The sequence below is a fragment of the Odontesthes bonariensis genome, chromosome 20, assembly GCF_027942865.1.
Source record: "Odontesthes bonariensis isolate fOdoBon6 chromosome 20, fOdoBon6.hap1, whole genome shotgun sequence".
In the NCBI taxonomy this organism is placed as follows: Eukaryota; Metazoa; Chordata; class Actinopteri; order Atheriniformes; family Atherinopsidae; genus Odontesthes; species Odontesthes bonariensis.
Window position 1 is genome coordinate 17,914,113 of NC_134525.1, and position 17,474 is coordinate 17,931,586.

Sequence of the window (17,474 nt, forward strand, 5' to 3'; positions counted from 1 at the left end):
TCCACTTCCACCTCCTGACCCAGCATTCTCTTTCTCCCACTTAAGCCCATGCTGCATCCACATGCAGTGTGACATTTGAGCAAAAGCTTCTCTGGACATCAGAGAATAAGCATTGAACTCCATTCTCGCTCCCTCAAACCTCACTTATCAAAGCGCATTTTGGCCACAACAAGCAACCAACATGTCTTGAAATGTATGATTGATTGAATGATTCTACAAACATACCCAAAATGTCAGTGTTCATTCCATATGGCCCAATCTTCGAGTAAACTTTTTGATGATTAAAAAAAAAAATGAACATTCCCTTTTTTTTTTTCTTTTGCTAAACTGCTAAAGCACTACATATATGTCTGGTATGCAGCTTTTTTTTTTATGGCGGGCTCAGTGCAGGATCAAAGGCTGGAGAATGAGGAATTCCCTCCAAAGATGAGCTGGATGTAATGTTTGCATGCCCTGACCTTTCTCACTTAAATGACAGGTTGATCAAACACATGGGGGGGCTATTGTGAGCTCCCAAATAACTCAAAATAGATACGCATAGTGTGTCGTCTGCGCACATCCGGATATGAACGGGCCATCCTTGAAATATGTCCTCAAAAGTCGAGGGCGCTTTGCGTTTAAGGACTGTTATTTGCTAGCGAATTGAAACGCCAAAGCAGTGTTTGATGAGTGAGGTCAACAAAGAACTGCGAAAGTGTCTGACTCATCTAAAGATAGGCTTTCTTGATCCCACGTAAATAAAAGCATGCCAAAATGCTCTCTGCCTGAATACTGGTCATTTGCAGTGATAGGACATTGCAACCTACTCCAGTGCTACTGTGCAATCAGGCTTGTATGAGGAACACTATAATTATCGTGAAGAGATAAACAAGTGGCAGAGGAAAGGGTGGTTTAGGAAACCTTTTCTTAACATTCTGGCACACGAGAGAACACACACAAACTACAGCTGTTTAGCATTGTTTTCTGTATTTTTCAGAGAGAGAAATGTGAAGAACCAACAGTCTTTCAAAGCAAAGATAACTTATGATTAAGTATACTTAAAGCTGCCGTCGGCAACTTTTTTTTAGTCATATTAGCTTGAACTGTCATGGGATTCTGGAAGTAGAATATTAAATAGGCTGTTTAGGAAAAAATCCCGAATTCTGTAGCTCCCTCTGAAGCCTGTAATTGTGCTTGCAAAAATCGAGCGCTCCTGGCTGTTTTTAACCAATCACGTTAGGTTTATTATTTATCTATTATCTGAGCAGAACAGTCACCAACCACGTCTTCCATGCTGAGCGTGAGTCTGCCCCCAGCTTGTGTGCGCGCACACTGGTGTGAACTCTCGTGCACAACCTCGTCCGCAGAGGGGGAGGGACCTGAAAGTTGTATCAGTTCAAATTTTCCAACTTTAGACTCGGAATTTTGAAAACCTGCCAACGGCAGCTTTAATAACAGTCTTAATACTTATACTTAATAAATCCCCATTCACTGACGAAGTGCACTTTATCTAAATGGGTTGCAAACAAAACACTAGATGACCATTTCAAAATCATCTGGACTCCATCTTTCAGGGGAATGGAAAGTTGTTTGCAGAGTTCTGTTCTACAACAAACAAGGGGACACTATTTTGGCAGTATTCAAACGTGACATCTGTCACTCGTTTACATGTTCAGTCGAGTCGAGCAACGGCTGTAGCTCAACTAAGTAGACTTTTCCCCTTTGTCCCAGTCTACGTCGGCAGCTTTGAGAAGTTTGAGTTTGTATTTCAGTTTTTTTGTATGTCCAACTTTCAGTTGGGCCAACATTTTTATGCATTTTTAGTTTTTGGTCAGACTAATGCAATAATTTGTTGTTTTTTTCTAATATCATGTAAGCATGTTGACTGTAAGGTCAAGTTTGATGTTGAGTAGATGGTTGGTCAGCAGCCATCACTTAAACTTATTGTATGCTATTTTATGGTTGTTGTTGTTCTTCTTTTTCCATTTCTTTTTTGCTTGGACACTTATTATAATTTAATCTGTAAAATTATTATTGAAAAAGGGGTAGACAACATAAGTTCGCTTCTTTCTGTCCCCTTTCATTCAGCATTTGCATTATTGTTTCTTTTCTGTTTTGTTTTAACTTTTGATGAATGAAATAACCAAATAAACATAAAAAATAAATAAATAAAAAATAGTCAAGAAGGTAAAATGCAGTATGATAACTGTTCGACTCCGCCGATATAATTTTGGAACCAAGTTGGAGACAAAAAGTTTATAGAAGTATGGACTTAGTGCTATTGTTGTTTAACTTTTGCAATAATTAGTCATCCATGAATGCCTTGAACCTTGCTGGTCACTCGTCTGGGAAAGTCTGTGAAAGGTAATTTGGTGCTGTTTTTACAAACAGTTAAACCCACAGATGCTGCCACCTCCTCCTCTTCCCTTACACTCAGTCACTCAGCATCCTTATCAGAAGAACAAATTACTTCACTTATTACCTTCAAAACGTACGCACGAACACACACACACACACACACACACACACACACACACACATCTTTAAGCAGATTCAAATGATGGCAAAGCGGCTACAGGAGTAACGTTTGTCTTGGCAAGATCCTACCCCCCAGAATCTAATTATTTGCAGCAGCTGCTGCTCGTACTCTTGTTTGTAGCACAGAAGAGCTAAAAAACTGCTTAAAGGATCTCTCCACTTTCTTGGGCTGGCAGTAAGCACTGCGTTTTAAAAGACCCCCAAGCTGCTCTACTATGACCTGGGCAATCAGAAAATGAATCCAAATTTTGTCCGGTAAAACTAAAGCGAAGTGACGAATTTGTAGATCAGTCTTGTCAATATGGAAAGTTTGAAGTTAAGGTTCTCCATCATTCTCCTGGCTCGCCATTCAGTAACACACACGGACTGAACCAAAGTACTGAAATGCAAGCCAGTCTTTTCACAGTAATTGTGCCTGATACAAGCAATCGACTTTGAATGGAAGCACACTATAATTTTGCCATTTAGGAAATCTAGGTCAGAGGGATAAATGCTCTGGCTTTTGTGGACCAGTGAGTGAACACACTGATCTGATACAAAGTAAAGAACAGAGTCAAATCATTCACAAACAGGAAATTTGATACCATACCACACACAAATCAAAGCCTACTGGCAGTATACAGTTTGAATTTAAAAGAAGTGTGAATGTACTCAGTATTTAGATCTTCTAGAGCGTTTAAAATGTCTCTCTCTGGTTAATATAAAAACCATGTTCAGTCAACTCAATATCTCTTATCAAAGTTTACACTTTACGATCATTTCAGTGAAGAATTTTCCCTTTTCATGTTTCACATATCTTTCCTCAATAATCTACTAATTAATGCAATTTTTACATTGAACCAATCAACTGACCTTAAAACAGTAGGTCATCACAATCTAATGCTGGCAGTGTCAAATATTCCAAGTCACAAACAGGAAGTGTGGCTACGGCTGGTTTATAAGGGTAAACACAAATTCACACAACAGCAGCTTTCACCCCATACAAACTCCTCTCCTCTCTGCCTGGCTGCTGTCCGTGCAGCCTTTCACAGCTGCACAATCTCCATTTACAAACACCTCACACACATACATGGTGCCCCAAGCTTGGTATAAATACTATACATCATATTCCCACTTCACTGGCAAGTTTCCCTTCTCACTTGACTTGACTTAAATAGCTAAAGTGAGGCGTACATTCCCCGAGTCTCTGCCTCTCTGCTTACCTTTGACAGTTTCTCTGGAAAAAGCTCTTCAGCAGCTCATCCATTTAGCGTTTGCTGACACAATCTGCCAGAAGTGCACTCTGAATAAGATTTTTTTTTTTTTACTTATTTTGGACTGAGGCGAGAGGATGTTAATGCCACACTGACTTCTAAAAATGTGAAAAAAGAAAAAAAGGACTGCATTCCAACTATTGTAAAAACTGAAAAAGATCATTTGGAAAACAATCACTATATTATGTGAATAACACAATAAAATAAAGATTTTAAGACCCCTACTAATAGCACAAGCCCACAGCTGTATATTTTTTATACAACAGCAACATTTTTCTAAATTTATAAAAGCTGCTGTTTACCAGCAGCTGAAAGAGAAAAGAGAGCATCAAATAAATTTCCAATCAATTCAAATAAACAAAAATTTTACAGGTGAATGCTTAAGCATTGGAGGAAAAAAATGACATTAATGGAATGTGCTGCTCTCTAATCCCTTGAGACGGAGGAATTTGCGATGGAGGGAATTCCTGTCATTCAGTGGGAAAACTATGAAATCCTGCACATACACAGAGCTGCCGTACAGGCAGCAGACTGACTGCAGGAACAGGGCAGCTCACCACAACTACAAATCCCTTCTTACACTCGTATTCTCGTCTCTAAACTGGATCAGAAATGTACTGCTAACTGAACAAATCAACAAGCACACAGTCTGCAAAAGCAGAAGTAAAAAGGATGAAAAACAGTAGTAGGTAAATAAAGAAAAAAAAGCAAGAAAGTTGTGCTGTACCTGAAAGGCAGGAGAGCAGAGTGAGAGGCAAGGCGAGGATTCCTCTCTTGGTTCTATCCTCACGTTCTTCACCGGCTCTGCCTTCGCTCATGAAGGGGCTTGCGTCTTGGAGCTGGGATTTTAGCTTCGACAGTAAGGAGGGGACCACACAGCTCCTGGAAGACAACCTCTCTCCTCTAATCCTCTCTCCGATGTGATGACACTTTCTAACCTCGACCATCTGTTGAAACACGTCCCGGAGAAGTCAGCACCACGCTGTGTCAAGAACCCCACTCCTCTGCCCAATCACGGACCGGCTGCTGGGTGGCTCCTCGCTGCCAGGAGGCAGGGACAAGGACACAGCATAGTGCAGAGGGAGACACGCACACACAAACACACACACACAGACACTACGAATGAGAGCAAGAAAACCCCCCAGTCATCGTAACCTGAGAGGCAGGGTAGAAGGGCAGGAGGAGTGGAAACGGGTGGAAAGGGAGGAATGGGAGGGGAGCAAGAGTGGGAGAATGAGAGCATGTTTAAATGCTAACAGTAGAGGGAGAAAAAAGATGGATAAATACCATTTGTACGTTTTATACCGAAATACTGATACATAATAATTCTCCCACAAAACTCAGAAGGAAAATCCATGCACACTGCAAAACACTCAAACTACTTGACCCTCAGCATATTGACCTTTCTCCTCCCATTCCTCTCCCTGCAGCCACAAAGTATGTGGTCTAAAGAATAAGGCTAAAAAAGCAATAAAAGTCTGTATTGGCTCCATGGTGGGAATGCTGTTGGCACTAAACTGTTACATCTGCAGGCACAGGAGCCCTCACACCTTAGTGTGATAAATCCTTGCAGTCCCCCGGCTGCATTCCTGCCCTTCACCACCTATTGCCTTAAGTTAGAAAAAAGGGCAGAGGGGAAGACACTAAAATTACAAAGCCAAGGAAAGAGTAAGATAAAGAGAAAAAAGAAAAAGAAAGGAAGTATAGATAAGAGTTTATTAATGGCAGCAGATCGATAAAGCATTTAGCATTTACTATAAACCCCGTTACTGATGCATTTCCTGAAGGAAGGAACAGATTTTCAACCTATTCATGCAAAACATGAGGAACATTAGGTGAGAAAGGCTGTCACATTAATCATTTTGTTAGAGCACTGTCCTACTCACTGATCCATTAAAAAAGGATTACGAGACCCTGATGATATTCAGGAGCAACTTCAAAGGCAAACCCTAATGAGGTAATTCCCGTTTGATAACGAACAGCATCACTGTGAGTTAATCAGAGGTGTGAAACGCCAAAGAAAAGGCCTCTAAGTGGTTCATTTACATTCTATAAGCAGCTTGAACATAATGGCGTCTGTTTCAAGTTGTCCTTTGTAAACTAATTTGATATGGTATTTATTTACTTATTAATGATTACTTTAATTGTCCTTTTCGGTTAATTATAACCCTCATTATGTATAAACACAAACCTTTTAAATCTAGGTTCACTCATTAAAGAAAGTTTCATGTCATGGAGTAATATGCCTGAGATTGCATATGAACCCGATTTAAAGTTTAATTTGAAAGTAACATTCAGAAAGCTTTTTTTTTTTTTTTTTTTTTTAAGTGGATGCTCCCAGTTAGATTCCCCTCAGGCTCACTTTAAACTGAACAAGACCCATTTTCACAAGAAACACATGAAACTTTCACCAGCTTGGACTGATGTTTGAAACAGAGGCAGCGGTTTGAAAAAGCAAGGGCCTTCAGGGGAAAGAACTTAAATTAGATTAACTAAATTCACAAAGACTGTCCTTAGCCCCTCCTGCAAGGCTACACAGAGCCTAACCCACACCTTCAACCCCAAACCCCCCATTCTCACGGCCGAGAGGTTTCCAAAGGGCCTTCAGGCAGGCCAGGGGCGACCAAATCCCTGTGCTCTTTACTGGATTAAAGATGGCTGCCTCACTAAGGGAGAGGGGCTGTATTTTTTCAGAAGCCGAGAACATCTGTAAACATCTAAAATATATGCAGACAGAAAAGGTTCCAAGGCTGAGTTTGGGTGAGGAAAACATCAGCAGCATTGTCCTCACATAGTTTTCAAGAGGTACAAACGGACCTTCTGATTTAATTCTGATTCAATTTCCACTATTAATTTCCATTTTAATTTCCATGAATGGACACAAAAGCAGCGGCAGAGGGAGGTCTAGAAAATGGTCTCATCTTATGAATGACTGAATGACCTGCAGGGGGGCTTGTGGTTCTCAGGTCTCCCTATTCACTCTCCTCCCCATGTTTAGTTTAAAGAGTTCAACAAGCCCATTGCATGGATGTCTAACAGTAAATTATCTTTTAGTAGAGCAGTTTTGCCTTATTTAATCTTTGCAATTGGGTCCATTACGCATTGTTACATCATTGTCTCTTATGCTTTAATTCTAAAGTGGATGCAAGCTTCCAATCAACAAGTAACTTCCCCCCTTTTCCTACCAGCTGTACAGCCATCAGTTGGGCCTGCAGGTGCAGGCAGAGGCCAATGTTGGGGGGCTCCTCGGTTCACTGGCCTCATTCTCTATGGCTGAATGAGATACATAGGGGTGTCATAGCTGAGATTCTGCTTCTGTGCCAACGCAAACTGCCAAAGCTGAGGCTGGGGGATGAAGCAATGATGTGGAGGTTACACTGTCTCATGTCATGGGGCATTTTAAATACCAAGCACACAGCTACCACTGCCCCTGTAACTTCTCTCACCGTGAGGCAGTGGCATAGACTATGTGAGATGAGTGGCAGGAAACAAGGGGAAAGCTAAAGGAGGCTTGCACAGCTGGTCGTAAAAAAAGGTGCAGAGGAGAAAGGAAAGGGGAAGAGAGGACAGGAATACAGCAAAGACAGAGGGGTAACAAAAACAGAGGGGGAAAGTGAGGAATGGAGGAAGAAGAGGAGGGGCCTATGTGGTTCAGTGACAGGATCTCCCTTCACACCACACTCCTGCAGTGCAATGCATGTGCCCTCAGACTTTCTGTGTGCAACGAAAACCACACATCCAATTAGGTATGCTTGGTAACATTTCTCACTATTCAGTATTGTGAGAATCAATTAAGAATGAATACTACTGGTCTAATCAACAGAAACATGGACAAACCCTGGAGTATTTGATGGTGCAGTTTGTACTTTTACACCTTGTTTTGTTTAGTGCTTAGCCTTTTAGTTTGCCATTGTTAGATTGCTTAGGCATATACTTAAATCAAGTTGAATTGAGGAAGAACACCACTAACGGTACAGACTTATATTAAATAATACCTGCAGAGAAACCACAAGGACACATTTCAAAATCCCCTCCACAGTAACATCAAAGACAAAAATGTTATGTCTGTGCATGGAGATGGGTCCATGTTGGTCCTCAAAATGTACATCTAGTTATCGTTTCTCCTTGGATGTCTGTGTGTAGTCCTTAATTTGGGAGAGGCACATTGCACAGACTGCAAGCACATTGAGCAAGCATGAGCCAGCAAAACTACAACAGTTACATAATGTTAATCCAATTCATTGTGTACATGTGTAACTCATTCTTAGAACTCTCTTGCCATTATGCATACATTTACATTTCGTTAAAAGAGTTTGACTTCAAAAAAAAATTTTGAAAAAAATAAAAACTTGCTCTTCTGCTGGCACAGGAACTCCTTCTCTTCGTCATAAAGTTGCTCTACATTTGGCTTATTTGCTTGTCATTATTAAAGAAGGGTGTCCTCTCTTTTAAATCATAAAGAAGAGCCAAAGTTATTTACAATAATGATGAGAGTAAGAAAACATTATTCATATCTAATCTACATACATGAAACAATGAATGTGATTACTGCGAATAGTAAATTTAACGCTCTACACCGACTCTTCCACCAAACATTAAGTTTGAAACCAATACTCAGCGCAAAAATCTAACAGATTGATCTAACTTCATATGAAAAGAATTCAAACTCACTGACCTAATTAGCAACAAAGATTGAGTGTTTTTTAGGTTAATAGGATTTAGAGGCCTTTTCACCAACAAACTTCAGTTAAATGGCGCTGATGCTATCTTTTCTCTTTCAGATGTTAAGGTGATAAATTAACATCACAACCTAGCATCATTGCCAAGAGTATAACATCTCATAACTTAAGATAACATCATGTTTTGATGACTCAATCTTATCTTTGGGATTTTTACCATCAAAGTGGTTGAGGTCATCCTTCTGCTAATAATAACTTTGATATAGGTAAGCAACAGAAGTAGTCAGAGCCAAAATGGTGTGCATCTACACTTTCGTAACTGCAGATTCTGCGACACTGGCTTACCATATGTAAGCATGAACTGATGGCGTCAGTGGATTAACAAATTGGAACAGTAACAGCTTAACAAGAATGTTTTTTTTTTGCCAATACCGCACAACCACTGTGTGAAAAGGGTTATGATTCATTGGCTCTTAAAAAGCTAACCTTACTTATCCAATCCTTGACAAATGTCTTCCAAAACCATAAACACATTCATATAAATCTCCCAGTCTATCTTACAAATACAGCAATACTGCACTGCCTTGAGCAGTCATGCATCTTTTCCAAACTTAGAGAATTTCTAATGTTTAGAGTAAGGATAAAATCCTAAAACAGCGAAAAGACCCAACAGCAGAAATGTCACAGACCACCCACAGAGATATTTCAAAGCAGGATTAGGACCTTCCACAAGCTTCTACAAAGCTAGGGACAGATAGTGAGACAAACCAATACTATCACTCCTCTGATCTGTTGAATCACAAGATGACAGAAATGAATTGGGATGGCCTCAAGGTTCAGTAAGCGAGTAAATGCTTGGGAACCAGCGCTGTAAGCCATCAATATATGAGATAAATATTGTGAAGAGATACTGATCGCTCTCCCTGGAGATGAAAGGCATTCTGGCGGATAAGATAATGGTAGTCATGTAGTGACCAGGTTCCTCAGGCAAAGCCTCAGGTACCTTTGACACTGAATTCCACAGAACTGAAGAAAGCATTATATAAAGGACACATCGGCCAGAGGTTGGAAATATCAGGAAGATAAGCTGCAGTAATGAGGACACAAAATCAAAATGGCACAAGTCCATCACAATCAATCCTTGTTAAAAAAAAATATATATATACATTCTTTTTTTTTAACAAGGAGCATTTGGACCCGACATCTTTCGTTATAAACAGCAGTGGCACAAAATGATTTTTGTCTCATTTTTAAAACAAAAATGATAGAAAACTGAAATGTAAATAAATCATTATTTAAAAGCTACATAAATACATGGCATCAAATTTTCAAATTGCGAACATGTTTTGGATTTTAAAAACTATATGCTCATGCATCGATGGAAAAGGTAAAGACTGGAAAAGCTGCTGAATGCCAAGAAAAATAAAATCATCTGATAAATGGCTCATTGCTAATCAACTGGTAATGGTCCGTAACACGACTGGGCATAAAAAAAAAAAGGATGAAAATCAATCTTGAATGACCATGGTCTTCAGGCATCACAACATTAAAAAGGTTTTGGGGCAACACATGCATATGCACCTTAACATCTTTTTTTCAAAAAAGGCCTTAGCATATTGTAACAAGTCAAGGCCAAACCGCCTCGTACATGTGCTACATCAGCATGGCGACAGAGTAAAACATCCACATGCTAAACTTGCCTCCTGACAGTCACCGACTGAAAAAAAATTTGCATATATATGAAATTTAATTATTCCCCTCCATATTTAAAGCAAGAATGCAAAAACATTTTACTTTAAACTCAATAGCAAACGGTCTGTTTACTATGTGAAGACTTGGAAAAAGTGTTGGAAAACAGAAAACAGATGATGCATGGCAATGGTAAAATATGTCCAAAACTGACTTGAAATGAGCATATATCTTAAAAAGTATTATTTCTATCTTACTTTTTGGTAAAGAGTACATGTTAAACACCTTTTAAAAAGAGGGAAAACATAAGGCAGCCTCTCTAGATATTAACTACTTTCCGAAAGTATGAGGGAGATCAAATGTGTCTGTGAAGTGTCTGAAAGAGCACCTTGGTGGTTTTCCATAACAAATCATGAAAGCAATTTTTCTAGTTTGAACCAACTAACATTTATGCATCACCTTCAATACGATCCAAGTTTGAGCTGCTGCAGTCACAGTAACAAATATTCACAGTTAAACTCATATTTTCCCAAGTAAGAACTCCTACTTTCCAATAAGATAAAACCTGTAGATAAAGTCATGTGTTCAGCTGTTGTTTATTCTCTACATCAGTCAGTCATGCTCCATCTTTGTATAATCAAGGACAAAGTACGAGTACTTTATTTTGTATATGTACAGTTGGTGTTGATAATGTTCTTTCTTCTGGTTTTCTTTATCAAGAATTGTTTGACTTGAACTGATTCACATCACTTTAGTGTCTAATTCTTGAAAGGCTTAAGCTTAGATCATTTTGCCAATGCCATTTCAATAGACTCAGGGATTTGACTGAAAAGAAGGTTGTAACTTGGAACATATATGTCCATTTATAAGGATAATCTTATTCAAGACAATACATGATTGCAGCTCACATGAATCTGAACCCTTTAGCCGAAATTGACAAAAAGAAAAGATCTTAAAGAAAATTTTTGCCTCTAAAAAGACTTAATAGTGATAAAGGAGAAAATGCACTGGCCAATCACTGACCCCTTCGAAGGGAATTCCTCTGTAGCCGCAAATCAACAGTCTCTTCACCACCAAACAATAATGCATTCAACAAATAATCATTTCCCTGCATACCCCTCACTCCACTGACTCCAAGCAGTCTCCTGAGAAATAAAAAAATCTGCTCCAAAAGTGTTTGTTTACACTGATATTCTCCGTGAAAAACAAGCCAACTCTTTGTGAACTGCTAAAAACTTTGATCCCCAGAAGACATGGGTAGAAAGCAGGGATTGTTGTCATAAAGCCAGAGTCCAGCTTCTTCCTGTCTCTGAGGAGCTTTTGGAAGTCTCATCCTCACGGAGTGGTGCTCCATTTCCGGAAGCCTGACTTACTAATCCTCTCAGGCGAGAAGGTGAAAGGCAGGGGCAAGGAGAAAGGGGGAAAGCGCTACGTGGGAAGGAAGGGCTATGTATACAACAACGTCCAAAATGCCTGGTTGAAAATAATCCCATAAAGCATGCCGCCAGTAGCCTGTTGAGAGGGAGAATTAGGATTTGCGTTGGGCAGATACGCCATTCAATTATCCCCTTAGAGGCCTTAAATTGCCCAAAGCCTCGATAAGGACAGCATTTTCATTCGTCAGCAGCATGTGGCGAGAACTGGGCAGATCAGGTTAGAGTATACTGTAGCCTAATGACACAGCCCTGCAAAACAGAGTCATGAACAATCAGTTTGGCTCCACTAAACTAACTACAATCTGTGGAGAGAAAAAAAAAGCTCCATAAAGAGAAAAAAGGATTAAACTGATGAAATGATAGACATACTCTGTAGTGCTGGTGTCCACATGGCAACATTGGTACACATGTTAGTTTAATTAGAATACAAACTCTGTTTTCTGTGGCCAGTAAGATGAAACACAGGGATGTGGCTGTGGCTTTTAACAGGGTGTTTGTTAGGTTCCTGGGCAAGGGGAAGCAGTGAGGCTCCGTGTGATTTGTGATTCGCACGCGGGTGGGAAGAGAAGCCTTTTAATCTGTGCCCTGGACTCTGTTTCCTCTCGCTCGGAGAAAATCAGTAACATGAACGGCTCAACCCCTTGGATGTTTATGACCCACTGGAGGGCCACACAGCGCAGGAGATCATTTGTATGAGAATAGGTACAAGGGCACAACCCTCCCCTTTACTAAGCTCCCTCATCCAGACTCTTTTATACCCCTGGGCCCTCAAATCGTAAACCACGCCCTTTATCCATCACCTTCTTTTGACTTGGCTTCTTTTTAGATTTATTCAAAGCTGCATTAATCATCATTCAGAGGACGACTCCTCCGTTTTAAAAGATGTACATTTGACAAAGAGCTAGAGGGGCAGCTTTCAAGAGCGAAGCCCAAACGAGCTGAATCTCAAACAGGTGCAAATTCCAGTAATACCTGCATACACGTGGACGCTATTCTGTCTCTGTAAAACTTGGCCAAGTAGCACGTTGAAGGCGATGGCCAACAGAGATGTCTGACAGCTACACCTGATTCATCCCGCTAATGAAATATTTTTCACATTGATATCCTCCAACTGTGCACGTGTGGGTCAGGGAGGCTGAAAATGTACAGCATGAATTTAAGAAAATTTAAAAAAAAAATCTAATTAGATTTGTTAGAATTATGACCTAATGGTATGATACTGTGACAGACAGCGGTTCCCATTTCACGCTCATTCTGCGCACTGTGGAGTCTGGAAACAGCCGGGACAGCCCATCCCAGTGGAGAATTCAGAGTCTCGGGCTGTGTGGGTGGGTGAGCAGTCATTTGAAGAAAACTCCCAATAATCCAATTAAGCACATCATTTCCTTTAGTACACAGGAACTGAATCAACTGTCAGAAAGCAGCCGAGTCAGAGGGAGTGAAAAGCGTATGGACAGAGGAAGGGTAAGAAAAGGCTTTTCTGTGTACTGCTCAGTGGCTGCAGTGAACAAATGCAAACAAAGCTTGAAAGAAAAACGCTTTAGATCTCTGCAAACATGGTGGGGCCTCCTGTGCTCCACTTTGTAACTGTCCTGCTTGGCGGGCGATCAGCTTTCTTGTCCAGGACCAGTTTTTAGACGAGCTCCCTTGACCGAGAGCCAAAAAGCCTTTCACAGACTCCGAGGGTGAATACACACGCACACGTGCTTGAATATGCATGAGAGAAGTGAAGAGGCTTCTCCACTGTTCAGCGTCTAACAGCTGGCCTTGGTTCCACGTGACAAGAATTTGCATGGCTTTGAAATGAAGGGAGTAAAAAAAAAAAATTAAAAATAAATAAATAAATAAATAAAAAAACAACAAGTACACCTTTTCCCATAAAAATGATTAAATGTTATTTAGTTGTGGTCATGTAGTAAATGTAATTCTCCCAACAGGAAAGTTTAAAAATTTCACAGACCAATGTTCACACAAAAACAGACGCACATAAACACAAGGGAAAAAAAAAATCCAGATACTGTGAAAATGAATAACTGTTAACTGATTAAAATACTCATACATACTCAATCTAATTTTTTTTTAAACTAACACCAGGAAAATGAATTTGGGAATCAGATTTCTCCTGCATGTATAAATTCAGTGGGACTTGCGTTGGTACTGTTTATATACCACAGTTAGCATCCTGGAGAGCTGATTAGGGGCATATTGCAACCTATAATAGTGGAGCTGGACATACTTCGGTCAATAAATTGATCCTCCTCTGATTGTTAAGTGTGCTTGTTGGGGTACTCCAGCGGTGGGTTGCTGAATTCTCCGTTTATGGTTTATGGCTGATGCCAAAACTAATACCGCTGCCACCTAATACTATGTTGGTGTTTTCAAACACTAAAAGGAAGTGAGGCTGGGCAGCTGGACAGGCTGCCGCGACTCAAATGGGAAAGAGAGAAGAGTTTAGGAGGCAATGTGAGAGTTCAAGGCTGTTCAAAGTGTTTCTCTTCAACAAAAAGTAGCTAGTTTGTCCAAAAAATCCTGCTACAAAAACAAGTTGCTAAGTTGGCAACAATGAAGAGAAGTCATGAGCTCTGCAGCACACAGTAAAAGCGAGGCATTGCTGTGACTGGAAAGAGATACACAATTTCCTTTTTGCAAAAATGACAGACAATGTTGGGAAGGACATTATAGATTGAAAAACAGTACAGGAATTAAGAATGTTGTTCTAGCAGGTTCAGCGTTCAAACTTAGGAATGAAGAAACCCTGTTTCTACCCAGTTTTTTTTGTACCAAGGAGAACTGCTTAAATTTGTGTAAACCAGACTTAAAAGCTGAAAGGGGAGCTCAGCTTTTTTTTTTTCTTTGTCCAAGCTTTCAGATCCTAAGAGGAACCCTTCTTAATTCCCGATTCTTCATTTCCTGTTCCTGTCCAGGTCCAGATGGTCAAAGGATCCAGGGTACAGCCGCAACTGAATGCCTGAGAACTAATGACCAAGTTGGTGCAGAGAGGACTTAAGTTGGTGGGAGGTAGAGGGATTTGTATCATACCGGTACATTTCCAGTCTTTTACACCTATAAATCACCAACTCTGTTTTGGCAAGTAAGAAAAAAAGAAAAAAAAAAAAAAAAAAAAGAACTTAACCGACATCATAAGACGACATATTGCAGTGGATGTAACAGACAACATACAATATGTGTTTAGAAATCTCACAATCTTCTGAAACAGCAAATTGAGGGCTCAATTCCAGAAAATCTGGAAAAATAGTGTGTCCTGTTATAAGGTGATGAATGTGTTTGGTTTGGTGTCAGACCTGCTGAAACCATACACGTACGAAAGAAAGGGGTAAAACATGTTGAAGGCTTTATGGTTCCCTCGTCTCGTACTGTACAATACTTGAGCTCAGGCTGAAATTAAAACGGATGTTAAATGAATTAAAAACAGCCGTAAATATTAGAGCCTGCAATTTCGATAAACAAGCTATGGAGATCGAAAATAGACAGCAATGGGAAACCTTTCTGCACTTGTCTAATCTCTGCTTGATTTGTTAGAAATGAGATGAGAATCTCGGGAATAACTTCATGGCAAACATGGGCTGGAAAGGCGAAATGAGGGGATTGCTGACAGATAAACTGGTTTCATACGATTCTTAATCCCTTTGCGAAACCCACGCAATGAAATTATTGACAAACCAGGACATTCTGTTTTGGGGAAGCTATCTGAATCCCATTTTGGAGAAATCATTACTCAGCTCTGCCACAAATATGTGGAGTCAAAAAGTGTGGCAGAAATCACCTATAAATAGTGCTCTGTGCACTTCCCACATCAGAGAGTTTGCCATATGAACCCCATGCTCTTGGCATCTTCTGTCAGGACATTACACAATAGTGTTCCATCTCAAACAGAAAGTTGGTCCTCTAGCATTGCAGCCAAATACAAATCACAACCTCGAGTTTTATAACCAAGTCAAAGGAGAACCAAGCTGCTGGCACTGCAAATGTAGAAGCCTGGATCAATAGGGAGTCAAAAGTCTTTCATGTCAGTGTTTTTGCTAGCACAATTAAATACATCCCCGCATATAAAACACCTAAATCTGAGCCCTTTTGCACTGCATTTGAGTGACAAGGCTGCTGTCCTCCAAATTACTAGCAGGCACACATCAGGCAAATTAGAACACTTGGCTGAGATGTGCGTTTGGTGCCAGTCCGCTGTACACAAGCCAAACTTTTGGAGTCAATTGTCAAGAGCATTTAGGTCTTAGCCATGAAAGCCATCTGGAAAGAAGCAGAAATGCCACTATTTACAACTATAAATAGAACAAATAAGGCTCACAATCAGAGCGATAATCCCTCAACAATGTAGCGGCTTTGTGGCATTACTTAATGTTCCACAGCAAGACTTGGAAGGAAACATCCCGTTCCATCTAACCATCATGCCGTGGCTGACCCCGACTACATTCTATTTAGTGAGAGTTCTGGGTAAGGCACATGACCTTTGACCTGAACTGGAGGAGTCACAGAGGTCTGGGATTAGAGGGACATGACACTTAAATCATGTACTCTCACTTAATCCCCCTGAAAGAATCCTCTCCACTGCAAATGGAGAGGAGGCAAATCAGGTAAACTGCAGTCTATTGTTGTGGAGGAAATAAAGGAAAGGCCAGTTTATCGTGTCATTATTGTACTGTAGGATTAGCTCTCAAGTTTAGAAAGGACTTGAATTTAGAGGGTTGTTTTTAAAAATAAATTATATACTTGTCAAATACATTAGGAAAAAAAACACTCAGTAAATGTTAGTTTTCATCTCTTCATGTCTATTTGTTCTCTTAAGAAGTGAAATGAGAAAAAGCAGGCTGAATGGCCAACCTGGCAACCCTCAATTCTCCTCCAAGGCTGATTCTTTAACAAAATATCTCTTTTCTCATGGCTTTGTGTTTGCTCCTTCTTGCTTGACATAGGGGCACTATATTAAAATGTATGAGCCTTTATCCCATCCTGTTCAAACAGAGCCAAGTAGGGTTTGCCCAGAACGCGATACAAAAGACAAGAACATGTGCACATGCCCACTCACTCACACTTAAAGCAGTCAACTCCTGCCATTGTGCATTGGTAGGAGCATCAGATATTCATGTTGGCAGACTATGAGATGAATAGTGTACATGGAGCTCAGCGTGGCAGTTATGTTGTGAATAATCTCAGGTTTCTCCCCATTTTCAACATTTGTGCATGACAATACAGTTAAAATGGAAAGATTTCTGAAATGAGCCAACATTTCCGTCAGCTGAATACACAATGATTTTTGCTATATGCAAAATATAGGTATCCTCCAATGCCCCCGAAGGAGGCTAACATGCTCAGACTTAACGTAAAACACTTTGGAGTATAAATACTCAAAATCCTTTTAATGTTAGTAAAAGAGAAAGACAACAGCAATATTTCAGAGTGACCACCTAATTCCTTAAAAAATGTCTGCTATCAGTGGAGGAAATATCTGGCAGTTTGTTTTCAAGGACAAGGTAGGAGTGTTTGAGCCCCACCTTTGTAAATATGCTGAAAAAACTAAACAAAAATTCAAAATTCAGCATCAAGTATGAGTATGAGTTCTTAAACGCATACCAACCATTACTGACAAGTTTGTTCTGGCCGTCCATTGAATAGCTGAAGGTTATCCGATATCAGTTCTAAGTGCTGTGTGAACCGAACCCTAAGGCGGTCTACTTTTTCAAAATCAAAGATTGTGACGAAGACTTATCTATTGCATCACAGATCTGTAATCCTGGCTAAAACGTCTCTGCTGATAACTCTGACACTTTGCACTGTGACGATACACTTTTGGACATTAGCAAAAAAGATACTGCAGGAACTATCCTCACGTATCCTACGCCTACAATCACACAAGACCCGCAGGCTGT

The 17,474-nt window shown here is 40.1% G+C and overlaps 1 protein-coding gene across 5 annotated transcripts in view; it reads right to left on the bottom strand.

The window, feature by feature from the left end:
• Positions 1-4,815, bottom strand: part of sulf1 (sulfatase 1) — a 35,323-nt gene extending 30,508 nt beyond the window's left edge. For 2 of the 5 annotated variants that reach the window (XM_075451934.1, XM_075451933.1), the window contains exon 1: positions 4,498-4,806. The gene's annotated coding sequence lies outside the window, so the exon portion shown is untranslated. Of the gene's footprint in view, positions 1-4,497 lie in introns of all 5 variants that reach the window. The other 3 variants (XM_075451937.1, XM_075451935.1, XM_075451936.1) reach the window with 2 other exon arrangements.
• Positions 4,816-17,474: the final 12,659 nt, after the last annotated feature.